Genomic DNA, 15,250 nt, shown 5'->3' on the forward strand with positions numbered 1-15,250 from the left:
GAACCAACCACCTCTTTAAGAAAGGCCACTTCTCAATTAAATTGAAAACTGGTGCCATGTAAATGCTTACCTTCTAAGAGATCACAGTCTCTTTAAAATACTGTTTCGCTACCAGCTTCAACCAGTCCTACCACTGTTAAGAACAGCAGAGAATATCAAATCTGGGGGAAAGCAGGCATGTGTGCCCCTCTCTCCAAAACCACCACACCGTATCAGCACTGTTGTTTGCTCTTGTCTCCCTTCCCCACCTACACACACACACCCCCACACACACACCAAGGAACATAAAATCTTATAAGTGAAGCAAGATCCGCAGGATCAAAACACAATTTACTTCTCACCAGCATGATGTGGCATACGCGAACACCTCACTAAACATCACTCTTCACAGGAAGCAGAGTAGCCTAGAATAGGCTTTGAAACTATCAGGTTCAAAAGCTGTGAAACCAATTGTGAGAGAAACCTTTTTGAAACAGCAATTGCAAAACACCAACAAAAATCTGTCAGCTTGGTGAGGTGTTCCTCCTGCAAGGATCAAATTATACTCCTTTTCTTTAGCTTATTATTACTTAACTATGAAAGGTAATTGAAACAGTAGCTTGCTGACACGCTACAAACCGTCTTTACATTTTCACATATTCTGGGAAGGTGGGGTTTCTCCCTAATTTGAATGGAGACCCATGAAGATACAAAACTACATGCTGGTTCAACTATGTAAATACACATACTACTCATTGATCATCTGGGGCTGAAGAAATAAATGAAGTACGTACTAAAATGGCCTCTTTCCATCACAGGCTGCATGCTCCTCTGACAGCACCCTACTACTCACTTCCATTTTTTTACTGCATCAGCCAGATTCATCACCAAGATTTCTCAGAAATCTTGTGAAACAAAAAGTTATAAGTACTAATTAACAATTCTTCTATAGAAAGTAATTAAGTACTATCTACAGTGTTGAACAATTAACCCCAGACTGTTTTGCTAGGTCAACAATGCAAACTTGTTATATTGCAGTTGGCTGTCAAAGACTGTTGCTACTAGCAAAAAAGATGATCTTTAAATGTACATCTAAAATTTCATTTCATAGTTTCTGTGGCTTAAAATTATTTGTCAATATTTAAATAGCCTCAAGCATGCTTCATACATGCCCACATTCTCCTCCTGAACAAAAGGGGGAAGAAACGAGAAGGAAGTCTAAGCTAGTATTTTACAGGTCCTAAACTCCCCTGTGGGCAGGAACAGTTCATCACATTTGTTCTTTGTATCAAATTTCTTTTAATAAGTATCTTCCACTAAATTCTCCTCAATCAGCTTGCCAATATTTCTAAGCTACTGAGAAGGAGAAAAAGCAAACCAAACAAAACAAAACCAAAAAGAACCACCAACCTCCAATTCTGTGCAATTTGTATATAATTCTTATATAGTAAAGTTCATTATTCGATATTACTCATTTCTAGATAGTCGTACACACAATTAAGATGTAAATCTGTTTAATTTTGAGAAGCATTGCGGTTTTTTTGCATTAGGTTGCTATACCTCATACTCTTGTTTCTTTAGGATTTTTGTTTAAGAAAGAGCAAGGTTCCCAGTTCCTATTTCAACCACAAAACATGTTTTCATGTTTTTCAAGGTAGGAAATATTTGTAATAAATACTAAATCAAACCACTACTACAACAACAGTACATCTACCCACTACACCAAACGCTATATTAAATAAAACTAAACACATATGGGAAAAAAACTTGCTACTAATTTACAGTAAAGACCCCCTAACTTCAATACAAACCATACACCACCTTGACAGACTCACCCAAATTGTATATGTGAGGAGCTGCTCCTAAGGATCAGGAACAAATTTTGCCTATTCAAGAAACATACAATGACGAAAAAAATCACCCCACCTATACACAGACTGGCAGTAGTCACTCAGTAAGATCTTCTTTAAAATGCTATGTTAAATACTACTTAATTTAGCGGGAAAAGAGGGAGGTGATCTTCCCTTGTCAGAATGTTATGATGCACCCCTGTATTAAGACTAACTACTTATCCAGGCGCTAAGTAGCCACCAATTCCTCTGATTTCAATTGGAGCTGTACCTACCCAAAGCTTCTGAAAACCAAACCACTTATTTAGATATCCGTATTCAAAATTTTGGCCTTAAAGCACCCAGATAGCATGCATGCTAGAGACACAACTTATTAGCAACATAATCGGCATGAGCCACAGCCAGTGCATAAACAGTCCTGAGTGTCAGTCATAAAAGCACAGAAATAATGAGGTGCAGGTAACCTCAGTGTTTACTTCCATTTAGGTTAAACTCAACAGTCTGATCTCACCTGACAACAACCCCAGACAACCTCTGGCTTTAGAACCAGGTCACTCATGATGAGAGCAGTACTTTGTTCCTAAATATGTAGTCAAGGGAGACATATTACCACGTGTTTACCCAAGCTGCTGCTGGTCTAGCTGAAGTAGCCTACAGCTTTTCCGAAAGCAGTTTAATGCCTCTAAATGCTGACTATATGACAGTCACAACTATGCAAGAAAGTTTTAAACAATTAACTGCCTTTTGAAAAAAAACCTGTACGGTCTGAATTACCTTTTGCACAGCATGTGCCAAGATGGTCTTAAGACTGAAGGTAACAGCTGTTATCTCAATGGGACTGTCTTGTTTTTTGTGTCATAATTATATGGTACTATTTCTGGAGGGCAACAAATTTTGTTTAAAAAGCAGAAACAATAAGAAGTTGAGCCATGCCAAGTCCCAGTGACAAAGCAAGTTGCTGGAGTGACAAAGTGGCATTACTGTACCACTTGGGAAAAACTAGTAATGGCACACATAGCATACAGCTTTAAGAAACCCAAGAAAGCAAGCTTCAGAGAAGGAAATCACATCTATACAAACATTGATAATAAATAATAATAAACAGAGGGTCTGTTCATTGCATTATGCACGACCTGGAAGAAAACATTATTCATCTGCCAGCCTGCTCAGTTTCTATTTTAGTGCAGGCTGCAGAGAATTATTTCCAATATTCAAAAAAAACCCAAAAAACAAAATGAGACATACAGGTGGACAGCTTTGTGTATCTGATTTCACCAGAACTCTGAAATGTCCAGAACAATCAAATGAAAGACTACAAAGCAGAATAAACCCAGCTTAAAATTAATGAAAAAAGCATGTACATACATGCACATGGAAATCAGAAAGAGGGACTCAGTCATCAGCTCCTTGAGCCAAAGGTTATCATGCTGAAAACAGAAAATCTAGTTAGCAAAAGTATTTTTATTATGTGGCTTGCACTTTGGAATAAACTAGCAAGAAGGAAGGAGTCAAATTTACTTTGTCCTTTTATAGGCAATTCTTGAAGAAAGTATAGCAACAGTCAATTTTCAGCATTTCAGTATTTCTAAAAATGTCACATTCTTTATTCTTATGCACACACACAAAGGTAAAATACAGTTTATTATATTTCTATCTAAGAGATTAACACATTACTATTTATTTTCATTGGCAATGTGCCCAAATACCCCAGATTTGCAAGACTGATAGTGAAAAGGAAAATATTTCAGGCCTCAAAGAGAGCAGATCTATGGTTGCCTGGAATGTGTAAACAGCCAGAGCCTGTTTTACTTCCTACCCCCACTCCACCATACACACCTCCTCTAACCCCTCCTAACATTAGCAAGGAGTGCTGCTCTCAAGCAGAGGAGAGAAAAGAAATGTAGTAACATCAAATAACAAATTTTCTGACATATTAAGATGCAAAAATTTGGATTTACTGAAATGTGACACTACCATATAAATGGCTGGAGTTTAAAACAAAAACAGTACTGCAGAAGACCCAAAAAAAAGAAGAAAAATCAGTTAAGTAGGCTCACTGTGTGACAGACCTGATAAGCACAAACTAAGGGAATCCAAATGTTCCTCTCTAGATTATTCTTCGTGCAACTAAAGATGAGCCAGATCTGTGTTCTATCAGAAAATAGTGATCACAGCACTACAAAAGAAAAGGGCTATTTTCATAAAAATCTACACATTATAACAAAACTGATGCCAAAAATTTAATGTTGGTATAAATTACCTTCTGTGAAAACCAAGTTTATTACTTGCAAATTATATATACACCCACAAAGCAGTAAGTCATAAAAATAGATAACATCACGTCCTTAAGAAGTTTACAATATAACATCATCAGTGGGTTTTAATCTCTTTAAATTTGTGGACCTATAAAGATACCTTGTACACTGAGTTTCAACAGAATGACAACAGACTTCCTCCCTGCGCCCCTGCCCCCAATCTCTAAAAAAAAAAAAAAAACACACACAAACCAAAAAGTCCTCATGTCCCCTACCAGCTTGCAAGTCACAGTTTGACACCAGAGAATTAGAGAACTAGTAAATATTACAGCTGTTGCTTACCTAGTAGCTTTAGTCTTCAAAACCAAACAAAACAAGAATGGTACAAAAAAACCCCATAACCTGCAATTAAAACATCTGAGCAAATGGCTGTGTATGATGGGAAGCTCAGAAAACCTGAGAGAATAAAAAGGGAAAACCTGGAACCAAAAAAAAATACAGTATAGTACAAACACTGAAAGGCAGTTTCATCATATTGTTTACAAATCATAGGTCACAAAACTCTCATACTTTCCCTTTCTTTTTATTTTACCATTTTTATGAATGCATTTGGCTAATATTCAGAAGAACACATCCATAGACTAACAAGGGTAAAATGCTGGCTCAAAGGAGACACAAGCAAATGGTCTGTCAGTAGAGTATTTGCAAACAGTTGAAATCAATAATAAATTCAACCTAACCAAATGCAATGCATACAAACAGAAATTAAAAGACAGAGGCAATTGGCAAATACATAAATGATGTTTTAGGCCACAGGGCATACTTTCTCACATACATTAGCAAGTTAAACAGGCTGGCAAGACATTCACTCCACTTGAGACACCAGAGAAATAACCATAGGTATTTCCAAAGACAAAAATAACAAGACAATGCTAACAGCATAAATAATTACACATTCATGTAAAACAACTATTTGTAGAATGTTTGAGTCACCAAATGAAAAAAGTCTGAGTCAGATATATTTTTAATGTATATTTTTATTATATATTTTTATATTTTTATTATCTATATATAAATATAATATGTATTATTATATATTTTATTTTATATATTTTTCTAACCTTAAAAAATATGTAACTTAATAGTCCTTTTGCATAATTTTCCTTATCCACTGTTGACAAACACAGAGCAACCACGCCTGAGAAAAACAGTAAATGAAAATAAAGCACATACACATCACCAGCACACAGACATACCCATTCTAAGCATTTTGCATTTAGAACAATGCATTTTAGAATGCAATTTAGAATTTGTACTCATGAACAATGAAGCACTGTGCTATGTTATGTTGGGTTTCTGCCTTGCAACTGAACCTCCCTGGTGTCACCCAAGGCAGCTGCAGGATGCATACCTCCAGAAGGCTTTGCTTAGCTGGCATCGACCAGTCGGCTGAGGTAGGCTTGGTGCTGCCATCTGTATAAAGTGACGAGAGCCAGACTACTGAGATTCATTGCGGAACAAACTGGAGAAAGTATACCATCAGCCTCTGGCCAATGTAAAACGCACAGGATATACCTATTGCTGCATGGGAAGGCTGGCACGTGGTCTGGATGGAGGGTACAGCATTTGTAACCCCTACACAAAAAAACAAGCATCAGGTGCCAGACCTGACGTGTTGGGCTTCTTACATGATAGGTCACAGATGGCAGAATAGCTTTGAGACAGTACATGATCTAGACAGGCAACGAGGAGAGCGTCCTACCACTGCTTGCCAGTTGCATTATGGGTGGCTGCTGCTAGAGTTTCTTAGACCTTTTGATGTGGGCTGGCCTGAAAAACTAAGGGCACTTGACTGAAAAAAAGTCATAGGTTCCAACCATCCATCTGAGCTGGTCACTTTTCACTGTATGCATTTGCAACCTCAAATTGCTAAGTCTTAACACTTTATACTGCAGAATATTAAGCCTAAGTAAATTTCAACATAGCCAACACAGCTCCTGCACACTTTAAAGAAACTGGGCTCTAAATCTCGACTTCATGTTTGTCAGCTACAGAAACTTCAAAGAACATTGTGAAGATTCAGATAAGAATGGTATTCAAAACAGACTGTGGGAATTATGCCATACAAAAAAAAAAAAAAGACTACTTATGTGGGCTATAGAAAAGGAGGGGGACACTACAATCTCTGTTTCATTACATGCACACTGTCAGGACGAAAGCTAGAATCATGCACGTCATCTGTCGCTTTCAAAAAGGCTCAGAAATTTTTACTTAATCAGTCAAAAATGTGTGCTGCCATCATATAAGGCCTGCTCCTAGAAGTCTCCTGCACACACCAAATACATTTTTGCAATATCTGGCCATAGCTACAACAGGATTTGCTGAACATTCAGAACACAAACGTATCATCCACTCTGCCCTTGCTGGCATTACCCTTGTATTGTGGAGCTGACAGAAAGAGACACTATGAAACACAGAAAATATCCATTAAAATGAAACTTCAAACTTCACTGGAAACTCCAACAGTTTTAATTGGGGGGTGGGGGTAAAAAAAGAAGTTTAACAGCAATTACAAAAAAGGTTGGGAAAACCCAACAGAGGCAATCTAATACCCTAAACCCAACTCTGTTAGCCAAGAAACTGACAGATAACAGAAGATTAATAAAAAGCAATCATTACTTCTAACTCTGAACTAACCACTGAAATGGATATAGAACTTTTTTTCATCATTTTCTTTTGATACTTTGCTATCCTAGTTTATAATTTGATGGAAAACAGGATTGTACTTTAGCAAGCAGATTTTTACATTCACATTTTTCAATAAACTAGCAACAAAATGCACTGACAATGCGTTTTGATGTTTAAAATTCTTCTAAACTAGTCATTAATAAAATCTTCATAGTAGTTCTGTAGGATGGTAGGCAGATAAATCATTTACATTCCACCATAAGTGGAATGTAAGTGATTTATCCAGCTGTGGGAAGGAGTGCCCTATCAATTGCCTTGTAAAGATATCAAGGAACAGATTTAATTTTTTCTTTTAATAGATTTATATTCATTTTTACTTTTTTAAAAAAGGAAAAATATTGTACTGCAAAATAACTTCATGACAATACAAATACAGGAGCAAAAAACTACAAGACTAAGATACAGGTCACTATGCATTTTTAGTAAGAGGAAATTTAATTTATTTCTTTCTCTCACACTGGACTCCATGTACATAAACACCTGCTATGCACAACAAACCTTACCTACAAAGCTACCACTCACTGAATATGATCAAATTAACATGTAACTGCGCTTAACATGTTGCCATTGTTTCAACTTATTTTTTAACCTGAAATATATGCTGTTGGTAATGTAATAGATACCATGAAGAATCTATTGTTTACCCTAAGCAAAATTTAAAATAAAAAATTAATCCAGCAGTGAACACGTATACATACAAACACTCAAAACACTTGAAAATTCAGATGCACACAAAAAGCCACTTGCTATAACCACAAAACAACACTAATATATTAGGAAATACCCACATACCATATATACTACTGTCATAATACTAAATAAATGCACAGGATAAGTGTTTTGAAGGTACATCATCTAAGCCAAGCAAAAAAATACAGGTCAGAAAATGCCTAAAAAATTTTTGTTGGCTACTTGATGGTCTGGAAGTTAAATCCAATGGAGCATAGCTGCTGAGGTAAACTACTCCCACTCTTCTTCCTCCTTCTTGTAAACTGCCCATCAGGGCCTAAGCTACATTCTGTTTTTTACCTAACCTCTACCCAGCATTACCAGACTAGGTAGCATAGACATGATTGGTGGTGTCTGAGAAATGCTGATTTCATTCATCAGCAGTGAGAGTAATCATTATGTTAATGCTTTAAGTAAATTTGAGCTGTATGTAATAAATAGGTTCTTTGCTTCCACTCTAATACTGTAGTTAGGGCCACCCTTTCGGCTTGCCTTATGTTTTTTTCCAGGCACATAAAATCCTGTGAGAATGAAGCTGGATGAATTTTTACGATACATTGTCATGCACTACTTTTAAACTAATTAGCTCATTTAAATTAACTAGTTATGTAAGATACTTATTGATACAAGCAGAAGTATCAGAGCCGAGCATGTTTGGATTTTTTAATATAAAAAGATTCCTGCAAATACAAATGAGCATTGTTAATGAGTTATAACACCATCAACTCAAAAAAGCAGTAATAGTCAAAATGGAAATAAAAACCCCTTAAATAGCTTCCACAGAATGACACAAAATCTGTCTTATGAACATCATGCCACGTTATTAAAAATGTATCTGCTCCTGTTCTTTACTTTCATTTTTAAGCACTGGGATAGGAAGGTGTGTTCCTCATTAGAATAATTCTTGGGCTTGCCTTTTTTCTGTGACTTCCAGATTACATTTCAGTTTAAAAGTCAACAAATTAAAAACTAAAGTGTATTAACTACATAAAACTACAGAAGCTCTTACATCAAAAAAAGGTCAAAAAGTAAAAAAAAACCCAAAAAACAACCAACCACAAAACAACCAAAACAGCAAAGTTAAGCTACAATGAAAGTGAGTTGAATGCACGTAACTGGCAGCATTACCAATACCTTCTGAAAAAATTACAGAAGATTTGGTGTGTTCCAGTCAATTCTGTAACCAAATTAACTCCTACAAGTCTAAATACATGTGTGCATGTAAATGGGCATGGGAAGAGTTAAGTTTGTTTTGTGATTGTAAAAAGCACATATCCTTGGAAACTAATCCCCACAATATGAACAGGCACTGCCTGTGCTTGGATTCTCTGCCCTACCCCCTCGGCAAAGCCCAACCCTATCTGTGTAGAACACTAGGGGAGGGGGCAATTTTGCCTCAATCTCTCTGTTGAGATCAGGGTTTAAATAATACTTTTAAGAGCAACCAAAACCCAATCAGAATAAAAAACAAAAGGGGGCAGGGTGGGGGAATAAAGATACTATCATTTTGAAGTTTGCAGCGCATCCCTCAGCCACATATGGTATACCCCAGTTGTCACCGCCTGATCTCACCATGCTCAGTGAGATGTACAAGCACAGTATCCACTCCTGACTTTGCCACATTTCAGGAAGCACATAATTAAAGTGTGCTGCACCTCTGTCTTCTCCCAAAAACTGACACCCAGCCTGGCCCAGTCCTACCTTCATTTCACTGGCTCTGTACCACCTCAGGTGCTGCTGACTGGAGCTTGAAACCTGAGCATATCCTAGTCTAGGGTTTGAGAGCCTATCCATTGTCTTCCCACACCGTTCTCCCACCCCAGGGTGACTCCTTTTTTCTCCAAAGCTACTTTTTGGACTACCTTAAGGCTATCTATGTACGTATACCTACATGCACATGCACACACACAGGGGCACTAGGGTAGCTTATTTAAACAGTATTTGTGAAACTGATTACTGGTCAACAATTCCAGCTGAGACTGTGTGCTAACATAAGCCTTAATACTAACGGGTCTCTGGATGCACACATACCCCCTCTGCCAGAAGCAACTATGCTAAACCCACTGGCACAGACAATAAGCAACTTGTAGCATCTAATTGACACTGGTACTATCATATGGTTATAAAAATTCCTAACTGTAAATTCCAAACGCACATGGATTTGCAAAAACAATCTGTATTTTTACTTCACTTTATAAAAATCTCCTGTATATATTGACCGTACACTGTGAGGGTCAGTTTTTTTGGAAAGGTAACTTTCTAACGATTTTTGCCGTAGGCTACAGGGTTGTGTTCAAATTGGCACAAACTCATCAGTGGACACTTCTAAGCATGAAACACAACAGCTGTATAGGTGTTAATCACAGCAATGCAACAGCTTCCTTTCAGCAGTGCTATTATAACATGATTATTCTGTTAAGAAATATAAATCATAAATAGCTGGCTTCACTCTTGAACCACGGAGAATATTCTGCAGTCTTCATTCAATGGCAGAGGATTAATGAAGAGCTGATAGTGCTACACAGCAAAATATAGCAGAAGACAAAGTGCTGCATCCAGTGCAGTTTGCTGCCTTCAAAAAGGAGCACAATAAATGTATTATTCTGAAGAATGACAAAGGGATTCTATCCACCAAAAGAAAATCCTCTTTGTTTTCTTGAAGATAATGTCAAAGGATATTTTCCAAGTATTTTTAAAGCCTAAGAGAAAAACGTTGCTTATTTGCTCCATCAGTAATTTTTTGCAGGTATGGGAAAGTTGTGTTTCAACAGGGGAAAAAAATTAAAATCACATTTGATGTTACCACATATTTCCGCCTAACAAAATTATGATTTTACGTAACAGAATGCATTCTAAACCCACTACATAGTAGTAAGAGGTTACACTGAAGCTAAGACTTAGGAGCTTAAATGAAATTTAGGTCAGTAAATGCAACCACGTTTTGAACGGCAGTGAAGCGATGTATACAGCAACCGTTACATATTAATGGAGAACACTGCTTTCTAAAAAGCCTTGTTTTACCCTCCAACGGCAAAGAGTCAATAAAGCTCAGCGCTTAATTAGGTAAAAGTATTTTGATGAGTGTATATATATACACAATACTACACATTATTAATGTTACTTGTCTGTTCATAAATAGGCCACAAGTCATGTCATCTAAGAATCAAGAAGCACTGCTGCGTCCATGTGTTCGGTGTACTGTGTAACTTCTCATAGCAAATGAGTAAGATTCAACACCCAAGCCAATCTGTATTTACACAATGCACTTAGGTAAAATATTAAAATAACCGCTTCTTCATAACACAGTACTATTGCCATGATTTTGTATTGCATGGATACTGTAAGGTTCTTGGCATAGAATTCCATTGTAACTTCATATAAAATTATGAATCTTTACATGCACTCCAATTTAAATAGGACAACCAGTCATGTATCGATTGTCTATAACACAAACAGAGAAGGTCAAGAAATGGGGTTACACAGTGTGATGCCCCTTTTACTGCATAAAGACAAGATTATAAAAATCATGGAAGCCAAATCATCAGATGTGCCTAACCCCAAGCCCCTTTTCCTATGGCAGCCATACTAGTAATCCAGGGTAAAGAAAGGGACTAGCGGTTGGGACGCAAATAGAGGATTACAGAGGCAACACACAGACTGCACATACACCCATATACTCTTCTCAAACAACAAGTGAAGAAATCCAATACCTGCTGCTACAGTCCAATATTTTTAAGGCATCAGTATCAATTAAACTAAATACAAATATGCACAAAAAAAGCAATGCAAGAAACTTGTGCCCCTTCAGCTTCACAAACGGTCATGTATCCATAGTTAAACCTGCTCTCAGTTAAGCTAGCAGAAGCAATTTTATACTTCTATGGAATTAGTAAACATGAGTAACTGTAATTTCTAAATCTCTAAATCTAGGGTAAGATCTCTACGCAAGGCAAAAACTGGTAAGAAACAATGACCTTTTCTAATGAGATTGAAGATCCTCCTATGATTCCCCCTAGGTTTTACACAGGCCTAACTTCAGTGGGCTCCTTGTGTTTGTAAAATTCTTAAATGAAATTCCCTTATATTAACAACCAGACAACTACCAAAAAAAAAAACCAACCAACCAAACCAAAACCAACAACAACCAAACAAAAGAACCTCTGAAATATTCTCTTGTCTACCAAAGAAAAGAAAAATAACCTAAAACCCATTTTTCACCTTTGGATGTTTGTTTCAGTATCATTTAAATGACAGATTCTGTATTGACAGGAAGGCTGTTACTCCTATGTAACACTGCAGTTCCAATGTTTTTATTTAATTTCAACCAACTTGTCCAAGTAAGCCATTTGGTAGAAACCTATAAATGGCACCCAGGGGGTCTGGGTTCTTGCTGTAAAGAGGTCAGCTATTTCCGCCTAACTAAAAATAGGCAAGATGAGGGAAGGGAAGAGGGAATGGAGTTTAATTTAGCAGCTGAAAAAAAGTTTACAAAATTACTTCCATCTTGCCTCATAATGAAGATTATGAAAAAAAAGAATCTGCCCTCAAGAGTTACAAAACCTGATCATTTTATAGGCAAGCTGGTGTACATAATCTGAAATAATACTAAAAAGTATTAAAAGAGTAATAGGAAGGAGGATCCAGGGTATGGTTCACACGACGCCCGCACCCTCTTCTGCGCAGAGCAGCAAGATTTACGGCAGCAGCGCTGCCAGGTGTTAACAACTCTCCTCTCTCCTACCAGCTGAGGTCACACCGTCGTCCTGCAGATAAGGCACTGCAATCTGCTGCTGTTCCCCTGAGTCAGTTTTTTCCACCATGTACCTACCCTCCCGGCTTTTTTGTCTCCCTCACTTACATTACAGCCTTTTCAAGGCAAGAACCATCATCTACCATATACCCACAAAATGGCCCTGATTTAAATGGGGGCTGCTTGGCACTACTAAAATATAAACAACATCAGTTTAATGCTGACTACAGCATAAATTCTAACACTGGACTCTCACAGCAGCAACAGAAAACAGCCAGAGCTAATGGCACCAAAACACGCACCTAGACACTACCTACAGAGATTGCCAGGCCGAGCCCTGGGATGGGCCTTCCAGCCTCATCTCCACAATGAGCCCACAATTCAGCATATCACTAAATCCTAAGTGTATCACACTGCCGACTTAGCTACCGAGAAACAATATCCCATTCATATGGAAGAGCATTCTCCTCTACTCCTTCCATGCTCAGGCAAGTAGGCCTCCAATGACTGCTGCTGCTGGAGGAGTCTCTGTTCAGGAAGCCCCTCCAGGAGGCATGGCACATTAGACACACCAAGTGGACAACAGGTCTACTTCTGGCCCCATCACCACACAAGTGGGAAAAGCCCAGCTGTTAATCAATGACTGGGACCAAAACTGGGCGAACTGGTGGTGCAGATGCCTGACAATTCCAGATGCAGACATGTGTTCCCCTTCCCTATCAAGGTTTTCATTTGGTTTTGCTCTTCCAGTACTCTTACTGCGGAAAATACCTGCCACCCACTGAAAAGAACGCGTAACACAACTCACAGCAGTGAGTGGCATGGCAGAGGACATTGTAGTTATGTTACTTAATTAGGTGGGGGAAGGGCAGAAGATTTATTCAGATGACAGATATATTTTGCAGAGGGGTGGGTTTTTTGCTCTGTAAGACTTGGACAGTTGTGTAGTTATCAGTGTTTACATGTATGTGCAACTTTTAATCCTCTGCTTCTGAAACACACTTTTTCATCTTAGTGGAGGGAGACAAAAACACTTTGGTTGTTGCTTAGCTCATTGAAGGTGTTAGAGACGCCTACAGCAGCACTGCTCAAATCTCTACCAGTTTTAGCATTATTGCATGTAGCCCAAGAAAGGTTTAACATATTTTTAGTGTAATAGCATCCTCCCCCCGTCATTTTCCTTTTTCATCCCACTCCTTCTACTAACCTTCTGCGGGAAAGCTTCCCTTTTCTACTACCACTGTTGTTGAAAGGTTGCAATTATTATCTGTAATTGTTTTAACAAACAACAGAAAAAGAAAAATAGAAAACCAAAACAACAAAAAAATACACAAACCATCATGGAAACATACTACGACAATCCTGCTCTCTTGCCAACAACATCTGCTATTACAGGATGAATATATTCACTTCAAGACCTGCCTGTCTTTGCATATGACAACACACCAACTGTAGGACAGGAGAAGGCCTAAATCCAGCATGTGCAGTCACATGGTAAGCAGGGTATATAATGTTAAATCTTGTACATGCCACACGAACAGTCTCAGTTAAAGGATCGCTAATAAATGGGCTAAGGAAGAAAGATATATTTGTCATGAGTAAAGATCCTGTATTTATTACCTACAATCAGATTTCCCTCTGGCACAATGTATTTATTTTCATACTATTAGCCTAAAATACCAGTCTTGAAATTTTACACGCCATTTTACTGAAATCATCACTTGAGGAGCGCTCTTTTCAATGGAGTACTTCAGTTTTCTGCAACATTGTGCTGCAATATTTTCTTTTTTCGCGAAACACTCAATAAGCTCCACCAAACAGACCGCTTCCCCTCCCCCACCAACACACAGACACACCACACACACACTTTAAGACTTGTGCATCAAGAAAGGGAAAAACGCCATACAAATCCTCGTGGAGAACAGCAAGAGACATGTTAAAGACAACATAAAGGAAAGCCTTTATTCAGCCTAAACACCGACTTCGAGAAATTAATATGCAAGCCTAACTTTTAGGGTGTGGCTTTGTGTTTTTTCCCCTTTTTGTTCCGAGCAGGATGTCTACTCGAGAACCCAACAACATATAATTAAACAGGTCAAGGGTCATTCCCTTTACATCACACCACACCGATGTTTAGCCGCGCACCGCACCGAACCGAAACATCAGCCCAACCGCGGAGAATAAACCAGCGCCACAAAATGGGGCACAGGCTCTGCGCGATGACAGCAGCTGAGGGAAAGGTGTCCACCACCTTCCCGCCCGGCGGCGGCTGCACCCGCCGCCCCGCCGCCGGGCCCTTCCCCGGCAGAAACGGCCCCGCCGCCGGGCACGCCGGCCCGGGACCTGAACTGGTGTGCAACAGGTCTGCAGCCCCGCAGCGCCCGGCCCCGGCCCCGGTCCCCCCGGCAGCACCGCCGCCCCTCCGCCCGCCCGCAGCGCTGGTACCCGGGCTGGCGGCGGCGGGCATCACCGGGGGCGGCGGGGGGCGAGGCGGGGGGGTAACTTGTTTACCTACTTGGAAGTAAACTTCGATGTACGGGAGCGATCGGCCCCTCCGCCCGCTGCCGATTCAAGCCCTGGCGATGAATGGGATCCCCTCCCCCACCCGAGCTCTGCAAACTCCACACTTGAGCGTGAATACCTCGCATTTCCCTCCCCCCCGCCCCCCCCGAGCACTTTTTTCTTTTTTTTTTTTTTTAAGAAAAAAAATACATCAAAATACTATCTCAGAAGTAGGAGGCCGCTCCAGAAACTGCCCCCCTCCCCCCCCCCCCGGTGGGTCTGCTGGGGGGCAGATGAGAGCACACCCGCTGCCGAAACGGCAGCCCCAGGCACACCGCCTCGGCCCAGCGCTCCCACAAAACACACCACACAAGACCCCAAAACGCCCGGGTTCAAAAAACTTCGTCATAGCAGGCAGGGGCTGTGCGACCCCCACC

General features: G+C 39.4%; 1 protein-coding gene across 5 annotated transcripts in view; it reads right to left on the reverse strand.

Annotated features, from left to right (window-relative positions):
• TBL1X (transducin beta like 1 X-linked) overlaps nt 1–15,250 on the reverse strand; it is a 199,894-nt gene that overhangs the window by 183,142 nt on the left and 1,502 nt on the right. The window contains exon 1 of one of the 5 annotated variants that reach the window (XM_040582781.1): nt 14,827–14,846. The exons of the other annotated variants lie outside the window; for them this stretch is intronic. The gene's annotated coding sequence lies outside the window, so the exon portion shown is untranslated. Of the gene's footprint in view, nt 1–14,826; nt 14,847–15,250 lie in introns of those variants that run through there. 5 annotated transcript variants of the gene reach the window in all.

The sequence above is a fragment of the Falco naumanni genome, chromosome 2 (genome assembly GCF_017639655.2).
Source record: "Falco naumanni isolate bFalNau1 chromosome 2, bFalNau1.pat, whole genome shotgun sequence".
NCBI classification, from domain to species: Eukaryota; Metazoa; Chordata; class Aves; order Falconiformes; family Falconidae; genus Falco; species Falco naumanni.